The 14,214-nt window shown below is 48.2% G+C and overlaps 1 long non-coding RNA gene across 1 annotated transcript; it reads right to left on the bottom strand.

Moving 5' to 3' along the window:
* Window positions 1–1,319: 1,319 nt before the first annotated feature.
* On the bottom strand, window positions 1,320–11,299 carry LOC127387425 (uncharacterized). The gene is made up of 3 exons (XR_007890121.1): window positions 7,405–11,299; window positions 3,407–3,556; window positions 1,320–1,665 (listed from the first exon to the last, which is right to left on the bottom strand). It is a non-coding gene; the product is annotated as an uncharacterized LOC127387425 (long non-coding RNA).
* Window positions 11,300–14,214: the final 2,915 nt, after the last annotated feature.

Here is a 14,214-nt window from a genome sequence, read left to right as displayed (position 1 = left end):
AGTCTCTGATGAAGAATGTAAATGTGGAACAAACCAGCTGTGTACACATCAGTCTTCAATGATGATAATTTTTGTATTCTGTTTGTAATTAATCAGCTTCACCACTATGTACCTTCTGATAGTGCTGAAATTTTGTGAATGATGTGAAGAAACTGAAAGGCCTACCATACAATTAGTATCAGCAGGGAAGGTTACAAAAAACCAAAAAACCTCTGGAGTTCAGTTTATATGCCAGCCCAGGCAACTGGCTCTCCTGATGCTATGAAAGGAATCTCTGTTTCAGCTGGATCTCCTTCCTCACAATTATATTTCTATTACTGGGACAATATAATAGTAAGTGTTAAGATAAGATTTTCCACATAAAAAAAGTTACGACTGCATTTACTACATACCATTGCTGTAAAGCATATATACCAGCATCTATATCAGTTAACAGACCATATATTCAAGACCATATGATCCTACTACAAGAAGTGTCACTTTCAGGTTTAAATTTATTAGATACAGATAATTTTTTTTAATTTTTTTTTTTAATGAAGCACTAAGGCAGAATTTTAATACATGTATTCTGATGTCTATAGGATGACCATCATCACGACAGGAAACCTAAGTGGTATCTTAATGCAATGTGGAAGTGTAATGGTTATTAAAAACACCATTTTCACTTGTCTTTTGAGTTTCAGATTCTCTTACTTCTTGGCTTTTTTCCTTGAGACAACATTTAGGATGCTTGGGGTATTTTTTAAATACTATTTTAAAGGCCAAGAAGATTAAGTAAAACACTTCTGGACCTCACTTCCAGAATGCACCTACCTGTCTTCAGGGTATCAACTGCAAATGTGCTTAACTTTCATCAGGTGACTTTGTTAATTAATGTAAGGAGATGTTATGCACAGTGTCTTATATATCTTGAATAAACTTTAATTCAAGCTGAAAGCACTGTTGTAGCAAATTTGTACTGTACTTTCGTAGAAAATAGACCTTAATGAGGTTGCTCCATACTATGTAATCACACAGCAAAGGAAGAGATGACTCTTGTCAGTACTCTATTTGGAGACCTCAAGATGAAATACCAAATAAAATATAATTCCTTAAAAAAAAAAAAAAGTCAGTGGGCATAGCTCATGTATAACAACTTTTGCATTTGTAAATTCAAAACTCTAGTTTAATATTTAGTGATAAACATCCCCGAGTTTTTGGAACATTTGCAGCTTCTAAAGAAAACTGTAATTTCTCTCCATTTTCTCTCAGATGTGGTAATATTTGCATGTGTCTTGAGGTTTTCACTCTGGAATTACTACATTTCAGAATTTTGCACTTGAAATCTTTGCATTGTGGCTCACAGGAGGAAGCACATAAAGTATGAAAAAGTCTTTGGCTTAAACCAAAGAGAGCAATTACTAGGCCTGCTTATTTGCCTCATTTAAGCACCTGCTTAATTTTCTGAATTTATCTATGCTATACAGCAATTTGAGTGAAAACTCTGATGGGTCCCAGATTCAAAGCCTAGAGGCAGTAGACAATCTCAGTAACTGAAAGCAAATAGTTATGCTTAATTTTGAAAGACATTAACTCATGCAATCCAGATAAAATAGACCTGTAGAAAAGCCCACTTCCTTTTCGCTTGCCCATAATGTCTTGGAAATCAGATTTTTGTCAAAGGTTCTATAAAGATTAGACAATTATTTCAGAAGATCTTGAGCAGAAGCAGCACAGCCTTCAGACACATGTGAGGAAATTTTAAGATTTTAGTCACAATCAATTGGAAATGCTATTTTGATCTTGATTCACAGATGAGAACTGGTATTTAGTATGTCTAAACTGCGTGGGTTTAATATGGAATTTTAGGCCTATTTGAGCATAGAATCCATAAAGGAGATGAGATAAAGGTAAGGAAATACAGGATTGGTTCTTCTTGATGCCAGTGAACAACTGAGCAAAACCAATACTTGACACACCAGACCTGGAAAAATATCTCCCCTCACTTTCTCCAGTACATGACAATAGAAACTGAAAAAACTGACAGATGATTTTTCAACTATCAGGTCTTCTTAATGGAAAAGGAAAACAGCACATAAAGGTAAACCTTAACAAAAAGAAGAAATAAAGCAGAGCACAGAAAACATTAACAAAAGCACAAGCAAGTGAAGCCCTGAGGTAGCAGCGATGACAGAGTTCACAATCAGTCGCATTTTCAAGACAGCTTTGCTTTTTACTTTTCCTTTTAACTACAGTCAAATCTCAGCTACTTACTACCTGCAATCCAGATCCATGACTATTGTGATGCACCTTGTGCTATGGGTGCTGAGACACACAAAATACCTCCCTGTGAGCTACCACCTGGAATGACAGAACTCGGAGCCAGAGATGAACATCACACACTGCATCTCTAAACTCTATGGTCAGCTACAGCACTTTCTCTGCCCAGCATATGAAGGTGTGATGAAAGCCTAGTGATGAAAGCCACTGCTATGAGGAAATAGAATATTCAGGAAACTGAGATTTTAGGAAAAAGAAGCCTAGAGAACATGCTTTTGAATACACTGATATGTCCAGTCTTGTCCAGGAACCACCTAATAAATATTACCTTCTATTGCATTCTGGGCTTGTTTTTTTTGTTGTTGTTGAAATTTAATCTACAAGGCTCAAACTAGAAATCAGTGGCTAGAAATGGATGCTTGAAACTTACTGTACAACGCATGAAAACTTAAAATCAACTGAATTAACTATCACTTTTAATGTCTACTTCTTTTTTCTTACCAACTAGCTACAGAAAAGTAATTTTTATGCAGCCAGATTTTGAGGAGAAACAGACTGATTTTAAGTCTTGTTCATTTTGATATAATTTAAAATTACTCATACCAGAATATATATGAGTTTGATGAGATTATGATGGATACCTTACACAGCAGGTGTCTGAATACAGAATCCAAAGAGGCCTTTCCTACTCTCTTGTAAGACACTTACAGCAATATCTGACACTGATGTTGCATTATCCTTGTTCAGTTACAGTTCAGAGTTGTCACCTTTCATTCACAAAAATCTGCTCTGTTATTCCACTTTTTTTTCTTAAAATTCTCTAATAATTGTGAAAGGGACTTGCATGATCACCTCCTACACAGTATTCCTTCTGACACACAGGTGTCCCTGGGACTACAGCAGACCATGTTCTTATGGTTTCAACCCTTCCTACCCATGGAAGAAGGTCAGGTGCTCCCAAAATTATGTCAAACAACATTGCAGTTGGTCAGTTATGGACTGAGCACATTGACACTTCTTTGCCCTGCATGTGCTGGGGAAGCAGTGGGAACACGTCCTACACGTGCCCGTAAAGCAAAGAACTTGCAAATACACAACAGACAAATTTAACTTTCTTTGAATCGATATAAAGGAAAGGGAAACAAACCTCTGCAGTGGCCTCTGCAGGAACGCAGCTCTCCTCGCCTTTTCTCAGGCAACGGAAAACAGCAGCTGAACAGGCACCAGCAGCAGAACGAATCCTCAGCCTTCACGTGCCACCAATCACTCGCACTTGTGTCAAGCCCGTTAGTGAAGACTGAAACAACAAAGACCGAAGCTCAACTCGGCCGCTTCTAACAACAATCGCACCCCGAGGGTCTCAAGCAGTTTTCACCCCCCCGCCGCTCCCGCCGCCTCCCCGCGCTGCGTTCCCCCCCCCGCCCCCGCTCGGCACCCTCCCCTGGGCCCCGCAGCCCCGAGCCCGGCCCCGCACCCTCTCTCCCCGCCCCGGGACAACCGACCTCCCGGCCCAGCCCCGCGGGCCCGGCGGGACGCGCCGCCACGTCTCTCGGCTCGGGCCGCGCGCCACGGGGGCCGGGCGAGGGGCGGGGCCCCGCCCACCGAGGGGAGGCCTCGCCGGACGCTGCCGCGCATGCGCAGCCCGGCAGCTGCACTGCCCGACTCTCGCCAGCAGGTGCCGCCCGCGGCGCCGGCACAAGCGCGGGCTGCCCCGGCGGCTGCAGTACCGCGCTTTGGACACAGGGTGGCAGCAGAGACCTCCGCGCGGGGGGGGCGGGAGGAGAAACAGCAACAAAACGTCCCCACAAAAGCACCGAGCGGCAGCGCCCGGGTCATTGTCCCGCCCGGGCGCCAGGACCAGGGACCGCGCGGCGGTGCAGCCGCCGGGGCTGCCAGCGCGCGCTGCCCGCCCTCCGAGCGGAGCCGGCACCGGCGGGGCGGGGACACGCCCGAGGAGCCCGGGGCGAGCAGCCAGAGGGCAGGGACACGCATGCGCAGGCAGACACGGGACGGAGAGGGGTGAACGGGGCACCAAGGCACCGCGTCAGCCCCGAGGCATTCCCGCCCACGCGCGGGGAGAGGGGCAGGAGAGAAAAAGCGGAAACTGCGAGAAAAAACAAGAAAAAACGAGGAAAATCGTTAAAAAGCCACTGCGCATGCGCGAACAACGCCAGAAGCCGCCCCCCCCCGCTTTTCGTCACGTGAACTGCCCTGACCAATCAGCTCGCACGGGGCAGTCTTTATCACGTGTAACGCAGGCAGCCAATCACGTCCTGCTCTTCTGAAGTCTGTGGCGCCATTTTTCTGCCGGGCGCCGCCATCTTTTTGCCGGGCACGCCACATCTGCGCATGCGTAGCTCCTCTGCTGCAGTACCGGGCTGCGGCCAGCAGGTGGCATCAGAGACCGCTGCTACGCATGCGCAGTGTAATTTCCACTTTATTAAAGTCCTACTGCGCATGCGCCAATTTAACCGCCGCCGTACAGCGCTATTCCGCATGCGCTGATCATTTCCGCCGTACAGGACTCCACCTACTGCGCATGCGCATTCCGTCCACAACATAAATAAATAAAAACGAATTAAAAAAGGCCAAAAAACCACAAGCAAATGAAAAAACAGGCAAAACAGAACCTCTACTAAGCTATAAAAGCACCGACCGGCAGCGCCCGGCGCCAGGACCAGAGACCGCGGCACCAGCTGGGGGGGACACGCTCGAGGAGCCCAGGGCGAGGCACCGAGACACCGCGTCAGCCCCGAGGCCTTCCCAGCCACGCGCGGGGAGAGGGGCCGGAGCGATAAAGCGTAAACTGCGGGAAAAAAGCAAGAAGAAACGAGGAAAATCGTAAAAAACCTACTGCGCATGCGCGAACCGCGCCAGAAGCCCCCTCCCCCCCCGCTTTTCGTCACGTGAACTGCCATGACCAATCAGCTCGCAAGGGCAGTCTTTATCACGTGTAACGCAGGCAGCCAATCACGTCCTGCGCTTCTGAAGTCTGCGGCGCCATTTTTCTGCCGGGCGCCGCCATCTTTTTACCGGGCACGCTACATCTGCGCATGCGTCGCTCCTTCGTTGCAGTACCGCACTGCGGCCAGCAGGTGGCAGCAGATACCGCTGTTGCGCATGCGCAGTTTGTTTTTCTTGTCTTAAGCTTTAGTGCGCATGCGCTAATTTTTCGATGCCGTACACCGCTGTTGCGCATGCGCGGACCATTTCCGCCGTACAGGGCTTTGCCTATTGCGCATGCGCCGTCTCTCCGCAACAAAAAATATTAAAAAACAAATAAAAAAAGGCCAAAAAACCCCAAGCAAATAAAATAACATGCCCGAATCGCGGCAGAACCCCACTCTTTTCGTCAAGCGAACTGCCCCGACCCATCAGCTCGCACGGGGCAGCCTTTAGCTCGTGTAGCGCAGGCAGCCAATCACGTCGTGCTCTCCTGAGGCCTCAGGCGCCATTTTCCTGCCAGGCTCCGCCATCTTGGGGCCGGGCACGCCACTTCCGCGCATGCGCGGCCCCTGCGCTGCAGCGCCCGCCTCCGGCCAGCAGGGGGCAGCAGAGACCGCTGCACAAGCGCTCCCGCCCGGCCGCGCCGCAGCCGCAGCCCCGCGCTGCGAGCCCGGGGAGCAAAGAGCTGCTGAGGAATGAACCGCCCGCGCTAAGAGCCGCATCCCAACACACCCAACGCACAAACACCGCAACCCACAGCCCTGCGGAGCTACAGCAACGCACATCGGCAGCGCCCTGGTTATTGTCCTTTCCCGCGCCTCACAAGAAGACACACCGAGTAAAATACTACCTTCACAGTACTTGGCTTCCCTTTTGCATTCGTTCAACCTGCAAGGCTCTGAATTTGTGCCGTTCCAGTCCCTGTCTCCGAAACTCGCTATTCGGCTTTTTTTTTAATTTATTCGTTATTTGCACCATGAGGAGGGACGTCTGCCCAGCTGCAGGGCCCAGAGGGAGATGCTGCCGACCCGCCAGGGAAACTCGCGGTTCGCAGCGAGGCAGAAGTAACGCACAAACAGCTGCCCGTCTTTCCCCACATTTAGAACACACACGTAACTGTTTGTCCACACCTCCTGAATTATCTGCTACAATGATGGAGCAGTGACAAACACTGCAAGACAGTTTGTAGATTATACATTTATGTTTCATTTATGATAGAAAAATCAGTGATAAGAGATCTCACCTATAGCTTTGATTCTGAAAGGGGGGGGGGGGGGAGCAAAACAAAACCAAAAAAATAAACAATACCCGCTGCATTATTTTGTAGTATTTGTTTGTGAGATAATCCGTCCCGGGCCAATGCTCACCTGCTTCTGAAAGTTGTCCCCTCCAGACAGAAAAAGAATAGAGCTGAGAGGAATGTGACATTAACCCTAACAGGCCGGGGGAAATCGGACCGTCTGGCTTCAGGCTGGCTCCAATTAGGATTATAATCACCAAAAAAATGGAAATCATTGCCAAACAGTGGTTAGAAATGTGATAAATACGATTAGAGCTCACGAGGAAAAAATACAAGGTTGTCAACAGAGGCTGAACGACACCCCAGCCATTACTGGCAAAGTCTTATAAAATACGGAGGGATGGCTAGGGAATGCCACATGGATTGACCGGGGCTGGGCATGGGGCTGCGGGACCGCCTTGTCATCACCTCCTTCCAGACAGCTCAGCCACGCAAGAGCTGCTGCCCGGGGCATGTACAGTCAGATGTCTATGCAAAAAATGTTATCTTCCTAGCTATGGCAACACAGCTGTTACACGAATAGGGCATGAATCAAACATTGATCTGCACGTGCTTTTAGAACATCAGCTTTGACCTTTTTGGAAAAGGATTTTGAAGGGGTGCAAGTAGCACGCGGGTTTCTGAACGAAAACCTGAAATCCCTAATTGTCATCGCTGCATTTAAAGGCTTTGACTCTTGAAGCAGTTTATGTCGCCAGCTGCAATGTTAGACATCCAGAGCTTGAAACCAGATTTCCTCACCAGGTGCTTCATCAGCTTAAAAACAAGGGTACAGGAAAGGCTTTAAAGCGTCCTGAATGAAAGGGGCCGTAACATACGGTGTGACACACAGTTCGAACCCAAACGGAACAGGGGACTCGAGCCCCGAACCAAACCCCAAAAGAGCACCTTCGCCTTACCAGGGAACTTGCTCCGAGCTCTTCGGTTCAGGGGTCAGAGATTCTTCCCGAAAATCCCTCGCTGCCGGCTGGAGATGCTGCGATTCCCCGGATCCCTCGAGGTGCAGGAGCGCGGTCCCGTCTGGGTCGCCAAAGTACAATCCGTAAAATCCGGTGGCAGAAAGAACCCTCCAGCGCTTCACTTGAGGTCCAAAGGCAGTCGTACCCCGCTTGTCACCTATTCTCACAGCCTCGCCCCCCGCAGCCGTTCCTGTTTGCAGGTTTCAGCTCAAAGGCAACACCCTATTTCTGAGAATAAACCTAGGCATCTGCAGTGCCTTTTGTTTTACCCCGCCAGGCTTACCTCATTAGGTGAGTGTAGCTGCAGAAAAAGAGCTCGCCGAGGTTTCCTGATAGGTTTATTGCCATCAGCAGGAAAAGGGTCAGAACCTGCTTCATAGGTTCTGCGACGTTTGATCAAGTGTGCACAAAACAAAACCTGGCCATCCTGTACACGATCCTCACGAAGTGCCTCAAAAAGTGCAGCCTGATGTCAGCCGGGCTGCAGAGAAACGCGAGCTGCCGTTTAACGCCCGCGCCGGGAGCTCTGCGGGGTCTTGCAGAGCCCTCAGCAAAGGGCTCGTTTGCAGCGCTCGGTGCCCGGGAACCGGCTGCCCCAAAGTCCCGAGGGGCTCGTTGGTTTGATCGCTCATTGTTTTCTCCCCCCCGGGCTGGGCCGATGGCGCCAGGGAGGTGCTGGTTTGTCTGGCTGTGCTGCTGGGGGGGGGTCTCTCCCCGAGCAGCCCCTCCCGGAGCCCCCCGGCCGCGGGGTGTGCGGGGGCAGCCGGGACCCCCGGCCCGGCCGTGCCGACCCCTGGGGAGCGGCAGCTGAAATTAACTGCATTTCGTTCAGGTGCCTTCTGCAATCTGGAACAGACCCAGCCCCTGCACCGCTCCGTGCTCTGGGAGCTGCTTTTCCCAGCGCTTCCCTGCGGGACGGGTGTCGGCAGCCGCCCCTGCCCGCAGCTGTGCCTGCAGTGCACAGCCCCCTGCCCGCCGAGGGCAGCCCAAGCCTGGAGTAAAAACTCGAGAGTTCCAGTGTTTCATAACATTCTGAAGATGATCGCTGTAAGGGTCAAAAAGAATTAGATCACCGAAAGAGTTCTTGCCTGACTCCAAGTCATCTCCCAGATACTGACTGGCATCATGATTCTGTTTGCATCCTGGAGTCATGTTCTTAAATAAATTGTGAATGAAACTGTCAGTAAGTTTGTGACACCCTTTCCAAGACACCAGGGGAAACACGGTTCACTTCTGGTTCCTTTACTGCCTCTTAGCAGTGTGAAAACCCTGCAGCAGGACCTTGCTGTGCCCTTTGGGAGCAGCTGCCAAGTTACTGGGCATCTTCAGAAATGAAAGCACTAGAGAGTGAAGAAATCTGTATCACTATTTGGAGTTGCAGTGTATAAAGGGAAACGGGAAAATAATCAGGCAGTTCAGAGCTGGCTGTTTTCCAGATCTGCCCTGCACTGAACAGGGCCTGCTGCTTGTTGCAAACGTGTGTGCATGGAGGAGTTGTAGAGAGGGATAAACATGTTTGTTGTGAAACCACCAGGGTTTCTAAAACCGGCTGTTCAGCCACTACACCCAGAGGCACCTCTGGGTGCTCACAGCCCTCACTGGGAGTTGCCTTTGGATGGAGAAGTCACCTGTCAGAGGCTGGTGTAACAGCAGCCCACCTAATCGGTCTAGGTGGTTTAATTTTACCATTGATTTTATATCATTTAAATAAAATGCATTTATTTAAACCAAACCTGGCTCAGGAGCTCCCTGTGCTGTAAAAATTGTTGGAAGCTGGGAAAGTACTCAGAAGAGGCCTGTGTTCCCACACTTTCTTAACTTCTGTTAAGGCATTAACTTGAGCCCTTGCCAGAGACAGATGGGATGAAGCTTTGAGACAAACCCTCACAGATGCTTTTCTGGTGCTCTGGGTAAGGATGGGTGATTTCTGTGTACTACTGAAGTCTCTAGATTTGAAGCTCTTACCTAAACACTTCAGAAAGGCTTCAGGTCTGCCTGCTTAGGATCATGACACACAACTATCAAAGTATTTCATCCTTGCTGTATGGACAGAAGAAAGGACCATTTGAAGTGCAAGCTGGAACGTGTCCATGACTTTAAGTCTCTTTTGGAATCTATTGATACTCCTCTATAACATCCTGGAAATAAGCTCCTGAATCTAACTGTGTTGCATGAAAATGTCTTTTGCACCTGCTGCTTCCCCAGAAAGGCTCAAGGGACAGACTATTTCCCCTCTACGGCTATGACCTTGTATGTATCTCTGAGGAGGCCGGGGGGCAACATCAGTGATTTTATTTGGATAGAAAAAAAGTTTCAAGAGAAAAAACACGTTACAGAACGTGATGAGCCTGCAGAGGTTTTGGCAACAGGGCCTGGCAGTGTGGCAGCAGCCACTGCCCATGGCCAAGTCCTCCTCCCCTGGCACCTGCTGCCTCCTGCCAGCACTTGTGCAGCCACAGCTCAGGGCCCTGGTGGCACCAGCCACCCCTCCAGCAGATCCTACCCCACATCCCGTGCTTGGTGGAACGTCATCAGCATTTGCTGTCAGGAACAAGCACTGAAAAAAACCCAAAGTAATACCAGGTGACAACTTAATTGATTGCCAAGTCAAATAGATTTGGGATGGTTAAAAGAGACACATCTAAGCCACCACCCCCACCTGCTTCCCAGGCTCCACTTCACTCCATCATTACCCATCCCTCTATGTCCTCCCCCACTGAGTGGCACACAGGGCTGGGGAACGGGGCTGGGGGTCAGTTCAGAACACTTTGCCTCTGCTGCTCCTTCCTGTTCGTGCTCTTCCCTTTCTCCAGCATGGATCTGTTCCCCAGGAATACAGCCTTTCGCAAACTGCTCCGGCGTGGCTCCTTCCAATGGGCTGCACTCCTTCCCAAACTGCTCCAGCACAGATTCCCCCTTCTGATTTTTATATTGGAGAGGAAAGGAGAGTTCCAAGTGCTCTGGAGTCAGTGTCTGCTGATGGAATTGCCCTCCACTGCCAAGGGAAGCATTTACATGACGTTATCTGTGGACAGACCTTTGCCTTGCAAACCTCCTTTATCACAGCAGCTCTGGGCACTGGCTCTGTGGGGGTTAAAGCTCAGATGGAAGTCCTGGCTCCCCACCGGTTCCCCCCATCCTCCCCCAGAAGCAACAAGTGGATTTCTGTAGGTCCTGGGTGAAACACTCGGGGACACAGGATCTGCCATCAGCTCGGGTAAAATGAAATACCCCTGAGATGTGACAGGTCCAATCTCCTTGTCCAGTGCCCCCAAGACAGGTCAGGAACATCTATAGGAAAACATTTCTGCAAAACAGGAAAAGAACCTCCCTGGAGTAAGGCAATGGATCTGTATTTGGAGACTTCCTTCTATTATTTGACTTTTTATGGACTTCAGTGAAAACTTTGCCAACTAAAGATCATCAGAGTGAGCCATAGCTGATGTGCATTAAAAAAACCACAAACGAACAAAAAATTCAATAAACCAAATTAACACCACCACCACAACAAAAACCCAGCTTGGTTTCACTTTTTTAGTTTCCACAAGTGAGGAGAAAACACAACTGGCTGTTGGTGACTGGAACCAGAGGGTCCAGCTGTTCACCTCATGCACTGATGACCAGACATGTCCTTTTCTCTGTCCCTGAAAAAGGGAACACTGGAAGTGCAGATTTCTGCAGTGTTTACGCTCCCGGTTTAGGACACTGAAGAACCCAGCAGCCTCAATAGGTTCTCCCTGCGGGCCTTACTGATCTGAGCAAAAGGACTTGAAATACTTGGAGAGCTGTTAGTCCTTCTAAGAAAGAAAAGAACAGTTGAAGATTTCTTGATGTATCCTCTTTGTCATTTAAACCATTTGCCAGGGGCTCCTGCATCTGTAATTTCTGAGAGCATTGTTGGGCTGTCCTCAAAAAAAGAGCCACGGCTCTTGCTGCCCTTATCACCTACTTGTGATTCTATGTTGAGATTTCTCTCCTAGAAGTAAAACAAAGGTATTTTTTAGTAGTGAGACAGCCACACCTTGCCCGAATTCTTTCAGGCCTCTCAGAACAACCCCCCCTGTTGTGCACTCAGGCTGCAAGTCAACTTATGTGTTTTCCTGATAAATTAGGCTGTGCAGTAAACTTCTTGGGTTTGGGGCAAGACCATGTATGGGACAGTTACGAGTCTGATACTGTCGATAATGCAGGCAGCTTCCAGGAATCCATCCGTTGAGATGCTAATGATGGACCGGGAGTTCTGGTTAAAAAAAAAATAATAATTAAAAAAAATATATATATATATATAGCCTGGAATTTAGGACTGAATGATACTTACAGAGATACCTGCTGCAGTTTTCCTTCCCGGGACATGTTTTTAACAGGCAACAGACACAATTTAGCCTTGCCTCATCAGATCACTCTGAGGATGTCACTGTGAAGAAGAAAGATCTGCCAAATAATGACCAGCTGTTTCACTGGCACAGTCTTTCAGACAGTACAGCACCACCTGTCCAGATCAGCCTGCCGGGTAGAAATTAGTCTTTTATCTTTGATCTGGTACATGTGCATACTAGGCACAGAAAGTAAAGGAAATCAAATACCTCCCTCCTTTGTGCCGTTTTTATTCTTGCCTAATTGGCTTAGTTTCAATTTACATCTCCAAGAAATTAATGTAATTATTTATTCCTGCTATTTCAAGTTTTAGACCTAACTAGGGCACTTTTGTGTACATTGAATGGGCCACTCTGATCTGTCAGGCTATTTCAGCAGGGAGGGCTGGGAATTTTCCAATCAAAGTGAGGGAATATTCAGAAAAGCTGTTTGTCCAACCAAAACAAAAGTATGAAGCACAGGCATCCCTGTACACCTGGTGCTTTCCAAGGGCTCAGAACAGCAACGAGCAACTGTCCTGTGGTCCAATGCAGCTGACACAGCAGGTCAGGCTGCTCCACAAGGCTCTTTCTCCCCTCGGTGGCACAGGCTGAAGTGGAAAAGGTGCAGCGCGCAGGGTCGTGATGCCGCCGCCCCCGAAGCGCTCCGGCCCCAGCCCTGCCCGCCCCGCGGTCCCACAGGGGCGTCAGAGCCCCGCGCTGCCCGCACAAGCCACCCCATCAGGGCACAGAGCTGAATGTGGGGTGGCACGGGGAAGGAAGGCTACAGCAAACACTCTCACCAGGAAAGTGACGGACCATGGAGGAGTCAGCAATCACATCGTGTGGCTCTTGCAGGCTGTCCTGCACATGTGGCTTGGCCTACATTTGCAAGTGCCAAGAACAGGAACACACACACCAGAAACACCTTACAGTTGCTGCTTACACCGTTCATAAGTGACCACACACAAGCGACCCCTTTTTTGCCCTCTGAGCATTCTTCTTCCCTTCAATACCCCCACTGTAAACTTCCCCAGGACCCCTTTCCTTCCATCAGCACTCTCAGATTGGCAATAAAGCTCACTGTACTGTCCTCGTAGGGACTTTCCAGCCCATGGAGTTCAGGACAGCAGTAGCAAAGACCCTAGAATTCAAGGCAATTTATCTGTTGAAGACTGCTTACAGGCAAACAAAAAGTCAAAGTATCTATATGATCTCTCTGTGTTCTGGCCCCACTCCTGGGTACCCTGTTGTCCGTAAAAAAACCAAAACCTCCTTATTTAAAATCTGTTTCAAGAGAGCAGTATGCAGGGCACCTACACACACAGTCCTGACAGGCTGACTGGAGGCAACCCAAAGGCTCTGAAATGAGGTGCCCAGAGGAGGGGAAGTTTTCTGACAGGGTCACACTACCCCACGCTCCCAGGCAGGAACCCCCAGGACTGTTCTTTCTGGTGCTGTGGTGGCTGACCCCAGCAGAGAGATGTGCACCCCCTTCACCCAACATCTGAAACGCGTATCCATTGCCCTCTGGTGCCTCCTGTTAAGGAACCTGAAAACACAACATTTCCTTCTGCCATGATCATCACTGGGGTAGACAACAAGCATAGTATTGCTGAAGGATATGAATTCTATAACTGGCAACATTTAAGGCCTGAAGAGAGAGGAACTGTGGTTAATAGCTTAAATTAACAAAAAAACTTCTTAGTTGCACTGATCTGTTGCACTGGTATGTTGACAAAAGTAGATACATAAAAAGGAAATATATATTAAAAATATATTAAAAATATTAATTTTTATAAATTATATATTGCACTGTTGTCTATGTCCCATTTTATAGATATATGCATAATAAATTATACACAATACACACACATATATGTATACATATATAAAAACAGGTAAGAGCTCTGGGCCAAAGTTGGTTAGAAGGATGTGAGGCAGGGTAGTTCTTTCAAGCTGGAATACATGGCTGCAGTCACTCAGTGAAGTTGTACTAAACTAAAAAAAAGTAATTCAAGGAAAAAGGATATTCAACTTTTTATTGCTTTCCTGTTACTCACTTTCTAAATAAAACCAGATGAACAGTGTCACTACCAGAGTAATTTGCTGTTATTGCATTACAAAAACACCTCTGCCTGCCCAGTTCTGGGGAGGAAGCAATCCTGGACTGCCTAGTTACGTTGGCCTAAGCATAATGACTGAGCTACAATCTTCCTTGAGAAAGGAACAACAGGATATATGGATGCATGTTCAACAGTGCAGGTAGGGCTTGCCTAGGAAACACAAGTGGACCAACTGCTTCACATACTGCTTGCCAGGCAAGATCTTCAGTATCAGATTAAGAGCTATAATACCTGCTATATCACATAGAAAATACTAAATATTATATAACTTT

The sequence above is a fragment of the Apus apus genome, chromosome 7 (genome assembly GCF_020740795.1).
Source record: "Apus apus isolate bApuApu2 chromosome 7, bApuApu2.pri.cur, whole genome shotgun sequence".
NCBI classification, from domain to species: Eukaryota; Metazoa; Chordata; class Aves; order Apodiformes; family Apodidae; genus Apus; species Apus apus.
The sequence above is the reverse complement of the archived record's forward strand: the minus strand, read 5'-3'. Positions and strand labels throughout refer to the sequence as shown.